The following is an 8442-nucleotide window of genomic DNA, read 5'->3' as shown; positions in this document are numbered from 1 at the left end:
CATCAGTGACAGTATATTTCTTTCTCTTCACAAATCTCCATCTCTGCTCTATATTACAGCTGATGTGACCCATGGTAATTATTTATTAAGGTCAGGGTGTCACGTTAAATGTCAAAAGGTTGTGTTGTAGTAAGTATTACAAATAACATCCGATTAGGAACACGCCCCAAAACTGATCACCTTTCGTAACAGTGACGTACACGATGAGTGGATTTTAATTGTGTTTTATTTTTATCCACGAAGAAACTATGAGTCATCTCACAGCAGCATGTAACCCATAGAGATAGACGCTAATAACTTTAAGCACCTGCTCCACAGACGACCAAGGCCCTAAATTTGGTAGCCAAAGTACATTGTTGGTGGCCCAATTGTAAACGTATACATTACAGAAAAGTCAATTTAACACAGCCTTCCTTAACTTTGACATTAACAGAATAAAAATATGTACAGTCTCTTAGTGCACACACTACAAAAGATATTTTTCACACAAAAACACACAATTCAAATGATTAGGAAATAAATGATGTTTTTTTATTTAAATATTGGCTTTTATTTGATTGGCATCAGTAGTTTTAATGATGTATTAGAACCTGCTCAGAGCTAGTGTTAGGAAGTTAAACAGGTCATAATTCTGGGGCATCCTTAAAAGTCACTTCTATGAGGGTGGGTGGCAGTATACAACAATTTCTTGTTGCCAGTAGGTGGCGCTATCACCATAACTCAATAATGGAACGTATATGTCTTCAGGCCGGGACTCTTATCCAGTTTGTGAAGTTTGGGGCAGATTGGAATATGTAGGGTCAAGTTACAACAGCCTCCTGTGTCATGTCGTATGCCTCGAATGGTTGAGGTTAGGATAGGTCGTCTGGCAGCGAGTCTCACGAGAGTTTTTGCAGATCTCAGATCAAATTTCGCAATTTACAGACTCCCTTCTAGTCGCTAGTCTGGAAGCGGAAAATCAGGGCTGAAGTCGAGTAGAGTGAACTTGCTATAACCAAACTGCCAATCACTGGGCATTTTCATAATGTAATAATCACATTTAGTACCAACTCAAAGGGACTGGAAGATCTTTACTCATTTGTTGTTTTTTGTTGTACATCTGAACACTTTGTTCAAACTCTGTATAAGCTGAACCTGTTTGTCCTCTGGACACCCACACAGGTGTTTTCAGTTATTCCGGCTGATTAGACCTCTGCTCAGGCTGAAGGTGGAATTCATTAGACTACAAATCTCCATCTACCAACAAGAATGATAAGAATGCCCAAACAGGTGCAATGAAAGCTGACAGGAGACTCAGGAAGATGTCAAGAAATTACAGTAAGCAGAGATCTAATCAGCCAAATAAACTGAAAACACCTGTGTGGGTGTTCATAGCTTTTAACGCAGGGTGCAGAACCCTCGGCACTTCCTCCACTGTCACCTCTCTGTTGTCAGTGTCATTCCTACACCCAGACTGAGGTGTAGGAATTTGTGGTGTAGAGACTACAGGTAAAAGAAATGCACTGCACTTTTTTTATTAGCTTCTGGTGCCTGTAATTTCAGATATTGTACTGTCATCACCTATAATCATGACTAAAAGAATATCAGTATGTCATTTGGTACCCCGTTACATTCATGAAGTCAAAACTGCAGCTACTGGTGACAAAGTTAAGAGCGAAAAACAACAACGTTACTGGGTGAGTGATCTAATCGACGTGAACGTCAGAGTTTGGGTGTGTCCCATTGTCACTCATGGGAAAAGATGCTGTAAAGACAAACTTATTGTCTGTGTTATTTATTGGTTTTGATGTGAATTATTCACACTCTACGGTGTTGACTTCATTAAGTCAGAAAGATTAGTGACATGGTTTGATTTGATTAAAACCTGATTCTATTGAGCAGGTTCCTCAGGCACGGCTCAACAATAAGGATTGCTCACATGCCCGGGGCAAGTATAATGCCACATTGGGCTCGTAAATATAACAACTTCCTGTTTCCTTTAGGTGGCGCTATGACTATCACTCATAATTGAACGTATACGTCTTGATGCTGGGACTCTTATAAAACATATCAAGTTTGGTGCAGATTGGACAATGTATAGTCAATTTATAACAACTTCCTGTTTCTTGTAGGTGGCGCTAGGACTATCACTCATAATGGCACATATATGTCTTAAGGCCTGGACTCTTATCCAGCTTGTGAAATTTGGGGCAGATTGGATTATGTAAAGTCAAGTTACAACAGCTTCCTGTGTCATGGCGAAACATCAAAATTCATCGCGCCGCCACAAGAACGCCATTTCACGTAAACACAAAAGCTTTGCAATTTAGTCTCCTGAAGGTGTTGAGATTTTCCCACCAGTTCTGATGCATATTCCACTTTTCATGAGTTTTTGGGGATGGGAAAGTTGTCAAAAACGCGATATTCCAGCGGAAAAAGAATAATAATCCTTAGAAAAACAATAGGTTTCCTTGCACTTCGTGCCAGGACACCGTTGGGGTCCTGGCACTTTCGTGCTCGGGCCCTAATAAGAACAAGATCGAAGACAAGCTAACAAGAAAACGCTGGAAAGCTTATGCATGAGCACAAAGACAATCTGGCTGCGAGGTGGCGCCTTCAAAGCGAGCAACAGGAATAAATAGAAACAGAGTGTCCCACAAAAGAGTCGCTCACGGCCAGTATAAAAAAAAAAAAAATGCAATCCAACTGTTTTTTTTTTTTTACTGACGCTCCCTTGTGTCGCATTCACACGGACACCTTCAGCAGCTTCATTCTCAAGAGCGACCTGATGAAACTCGGCGGCCCCAGGAGGCCCCCTACCTGGTAGCCACGGGGCCGTCGTGCCTCGGTTAATGTCGAACCCTGACACATTTATAAAGACAGGCAATAAAGTCTCCATGATGTAACTTTACAAGGCTACTAAATAATGAGGAAAGAAGTGTTTAACCCAAATACAATGCATGCTGGGAAGTATGCCAATTAGAAAGCAATTGACCATAAATTACATCTAATTAATCCCATTGTATTACTTTTTAAAGGTATCAGTTAAGGGATAATTATTTAATGATTACACTGAACTGCTAAATGATGATTATGATTGCTCCAGTTGCACACCCAAGTGTATATTTTTAGTTTCTTTTGTCTGTTTGTGCTGTCAGTGATTTACAAGCAGGAACTTGTCGGACATTATGTAATAGAGTGTGATTTCATCACAACTAACCTGACTGATGCACACCTCCACCATTAAAATAACTACTTTAGAGAGCTGTGGAGGTCTGAGCTCTCTGACTGTTTTCTAGGTCCGTGACGATAATAAGATCATATCAGTGTTTACTGTGAACTCGTGGTGTTTTGACAGCAGAGAAGATCTGTTGTTCTTTTTAAAAAATGGTAAAAGGAAGAGGTGAAGCGACAGTGGATCGGTGCAGAATGACCAATAAAAACAAACTGTTTAATTGTCTTTGATGTGTTGGCGTGTCTCACGGTTATTAGAGCTATTTTTACACCCATTTTAATTATTAGTATTATTATTATGTAACAGAACGCCCAGCCCGGTCTCACCAAATGGTGTACAGCATTACACGGTAATTTGTTTTGTCATTTTGCAGGTCAAAAGGTCAAACGTGAATAAATTTAAGAGAAACATTCCTCTGTGATACGCGAGCGCCCACAGATTAACGCGCATCATCTGAGATATTCAAACCTCTGTCTATGCAGATTACGCTTCACTGAAGGTGACCAAAACAGACGTTGAAGCGCAGCCCCGAGGATGTCCCAACATGGCGTGTCCGGAGCTGTTGGTAGTGCATAAGCACCTCTTGGATTTTCCGAAAATGTGACTTTGATTAGGAAGCGTATTAGATTTTGTAAACAAACGCTGTGGTAAATATTCTGCTGCCAAAAAAACTTGCGTCCTGTAATTATCTCTGTTAAATATTTGTCTGTCAAAGTGACAGTGTGAGTTACAAGTAGATTTTATATCCATTGTGTCTGCGGCTTGATAATGTCATTCAATTAGTGTTTGTTGTTTGTGCCACAAGCTGTTAAACAGTTCTAACAATAGGGACTGTTTAATATAAAGTGTTCACAGCGAGGTGTGTGGATTAACTCATGTAATTGGGAAAGTGTTTATGGAAACATATGTTGCTGTTGAGTTTTTATTTAACCCTCTGAGACCCACAATAGACCCATTTTTGTCTCTTTTAGGGGGAGATAACGGGTCAACAATAGATGTCACATAAAAGTGGTGTACATCATCTGAAAGCTGGGAACCTGAAGATTAATTTGAGATGCACAGTAATAAATCAGAAATAAACATGAATTAATTAATTAAAGTAAATTGTCAAAGTGTATAAAGGTTTAGAACATTATGATAGAAGTATATGATGGTCATCCCTACGCTCTATTATTACTCATAAGTCGTTGCAGCAATTTTTGGCTAAATTGAACCATTTTTTATCTATAGAGAGTTGATAAAAATGATCAATAATTCCTCCAAATTGCCACATTAAGACACCAAGACCTTGAGGAACACCATAGAAAAAGCCATGCTGTGATTTCGGACCAAAACTTTTGACATTTGGGGATTTTCTCCAAGAATATAATTTTTCGGTGATTGGACGGCGAGCACTTCTGTTGTGTAAACTGCTCAGAAACCCCCTTATTGATCAATCTAGCTAGGAAAGCCATCCATCCTCTGAATGCTATAGGTCTGTAGTTTGTGGCTGTAACGATTCATGAGGCTGTGATTATCCTAGAGGTCACCATAGGTCATTTTATACAGTGAGGACAAGTTTAAAAAAATGGTCTCACAACACATGAATACTAATTGGGCTCATTGGACCCACAAGAGTCTCAGCTTTACAGTGATACTGCATATGATTATCATAAAGTGGGCATGTCTGTAAAGGGGAGACTCGTGGGTACCCATAGAACCCATTTACATTCACATATCTGGAGGTCAGAGGTCAAGGGACCCCTTTGAAAATGGCCATGCCAGTTTTTCCTTGCTCAAATTTGGTCCAAATTTGGAGTGTTGTTTTGTCTCCTTACCAACAAGCTAGTGTGCCGTGGTTGGTACCGATGGATTCCTAGTTTCATATGATATCTGCGTCTTCACTCTAGCCCTAAAACTGAACTTTCTAGAGCTTCTGGGGACCAGCAATCGGCCTGTTCCGGAAAAACACCTACTCCCCAGAGGCTATAAACTGACAGCAGCAAAATCTGTGGAGATCATACAGTACTAATAGTACAAATGTTCATTGACATTGGCTCTGTAAAGGTGTTTTACTGGCTATGTGCATCATCACAAGGCACAAAAGAATGGACACACTGTCATTAAATATGTTGGGTATTTTAATGTCAACAACACATTCTGAATCTATTTTTTTAAGAGTTAACCATCAAGTTCAGGTATGTTTTGATGTGTCTATTTCTGGACTCATCCTTTCCTCTGATAACAAAAGCAGACAAGATAATAAACCAAAGAGAAGCAATAGTTAGACTTAGTCTTAACTCTTAAATCAACGCTGAACAACCCTCCGACAAACTGATCCAACCCAACAGGTGTCATGGAAATTTTGCAGTTCCATTGTGCAGCTTTATATAACTTTTTTATTGACAGCACTGCAAGAGAAACACATGACGTAAAACACAAGCTGCTAGCTTGACAGCTGTGGGTACCAGGGCTGTAGTCAAGTCCAACTTAATCAAGTCCAAGACCAGGTCTCGTCGAGTCCGAGTCAAGACCAAGTCCTCTGGCAGTTGAGACCGAGTCAAGAACGAGTCCAGAGCAAATCGAGTCCTGTTGAAAACCATAATAGGTCTTTCCAATGCTAATATAGTGATTCATTTATTAATCTACGAACGGTGTATGAGAACAGCCTGAACTGGAGCATGAAGTGGAGTTTTAAGGACACACAGACAGGTTAAGTAGGTCTATGTATGTCAGTGGAAAAACCAGCAAGGTCAGAGAATACTTCTGAGCAACCACAGCTGTGATTCACCTCATCACACAACTCTTCTAGTGTGACTCGGCAACCACACACGTGTTTTAATGGGATACTATTAACATACAGTATGTGATCTCTTGGTACATAACATGGTGTCCTGACTTGAGTGGAGGTGGTTATCAGTGATTAAAATGATCAAACTAATGCTAATGTCCCACTATATGCGTTACTTGTGACCAAACCTTTGACATTCATTTTTACAATATTTGCAGAATGAGGGGATCATATCATTAATATATGATTTCACTGACAGTTTATAGTATTTAGTTATTACAAAGCTTTATTGCAGGGACTGTACAAATACACTTGAACTACAACACTTAATCCTGTAATATTGTTTACAATCTAAAATACAGATTATAAATGCAAGTCAGTTATTACTTCCTGAAGTCGCACAGAAGTTTGTGAAATAGTCACGAAATTTAATGTATTGATTTGTGTACATAGATACAGATTTCGCATTTTATTTCATGATGGTCAGCAGGAATTCAATTTGTATGGATGTAATCCACGTAATTGTGAACCGGGAAGTATAGAGAGTGGCGATGGGTGGGTTAAAAAAACACCGGACTTTCGCCCAGGAGACCGGTGTTTGTGTGCCGTGTGAAACCACAAGTCAAAGTTGATTTATTTGTCATGTAACTTCCTTACTAAAGTTACGCCATTTCCGGTGTTATTTTAATCCATACCACAATCGTTTCCTAAACTAAATAGTTTGTTGCCTAATTGTAACCAAATCGATCTATTCCTAAACCTAACTAAGTAGTTTTATTTTGAAAAGACTGGAGCGGAAATTGGACATTTGTAGGAAAACACACAAAATACGTTGTTTAAAGTCGTGCTGAGCGTCACGAATAAAAGGAAATTTGTGTCTATGTACACGAATCAAATAGATTAAATTTCGTGACTATTTCACAAACTGCTGTGAGACTGTGTTGCATAATTCTGAGATTCGTAATCATGACATCTTTGGCAATTAAATAAAGACTGGCAAAAACAAAACTTTTCCACGTCTGTGTGTTTTCTTTTATAAAGTCCATGTCCTTCTGCATTGTGTATACCAACGTACTTAAGTTACACCACTTCTGGTGTTATTTTAATCCAAACCACGATCTTTTCCCAAAGTCGATTGTTTCCTAACATCCACACACGTGTATGCCCAAAATATGAAATTCGGAATCTTAGTTTTAGGTGCAGTATCAACATGAAAAAAAACAAGACATCCAATCAACTTCACACTTGGCAGGTACAAGCAGCCGTACAGCAGTTCTAGACAATGCTGCAAGGAGAACTTCTCGCGACAAGCAATCGCATTCTACTTCCCTGAGGCTATAAACTCACAATCAGTGGAGACAGTCATCGTTCAGTACAGACAAATATTTATTTACATTGGCTGTGTAACCGGTGTGTTACTGGCTATGTGCGTCATCACAGGTGCAAAAGAATAGACAGGCTGTCAGTAAATATGTTGGGTATTTTTATTGAATTGTACACTAAACGGTTTGCCTTAGTCATTGTATACATGTCTTGGAGTTCTGTAGAAGGTTCAATTCAAACTGTAATTGTAATCAAACCGTTTGCACTGCCTGAACGTATCCTCATGCAACAGTTCGTATATCTTACGAAAAGTTATGCCTCATTTTCTGTGTGTTCTCCTACGAACGTTCAGCAAAATATGTCAATTTCTGTTTGTTACATGCATGATAGTTGACTCGTTCACTTGTGGGTTACAGGCCAGTCTTGCCCTGTCCAATATGACGCCCACGTTGACGAACGATCCAGGAGTCAATACGGCGTCTATGTATATACAGTATGTCTATGGGGCTGACACATAGAGACAGACAACCATTCACACTCACATTCACACCTACGGACAATTTAGTCAACAATCAACCTAACCTGCATGTCTTTGGACTGTGGGAGGAAACCGGATTTTATTATTGTATGAATCATTTGTTTTGCGGAAGAAGAATTGTCAAAAAGCTGGTGTTCCTCATAACTGTGGGCACGGTGGGTGCTCTGCCTTCTTTTGAATTTGAATTATGTGTTTTATGCAAATAACAATAAAGTAAAAGAATAACATTTAGAATTTTTTACGATTGACACTGACTTCTGGATGGTTGAAATACTTTTTCGGGATGAGTGGTGAAAGAAAAAAATAGTTTGATGCCTTCTATACCAGCTACTTTAACAAAACAAAAAAACAACAAAAACGATCGGTATCATCTGTGTATCAGGATTGTTACGCCTATTTCCACTTTTATTCAAATACAGACACAAATACAAATACTGGGCTTGATGCAAAGTATGATTTATTTAATTATTTAATTTATTCAGACCAAAGAAAAATGGACACCGCTTCAAAAAGTCGAATTATTTTCATTAGAGTTAATACATTCCCTCCTGAAGGTGTGGTACACTCTAACATACTCACATACAAATAAATAAATAA

This window comes from Sebastes fasciatus, chromosome 17, assembly GCF_043250625.1.
Source record: "Sebastes fasciatus isolate fSebFas1 chromosome 17, fSebFas1.pri, whole genome shotgun sequence".
In the NCBI taxonomy this organism is placed as follows: domain Eukaryota; kingdom Metazoa; phylum Chordata; class Actinopteri; order Perciformes; family Sebastidae; genus Sebastes; species Sebastes fasciatus.
Note: the sequence above shows the minus strand (reverse complement) of the source record.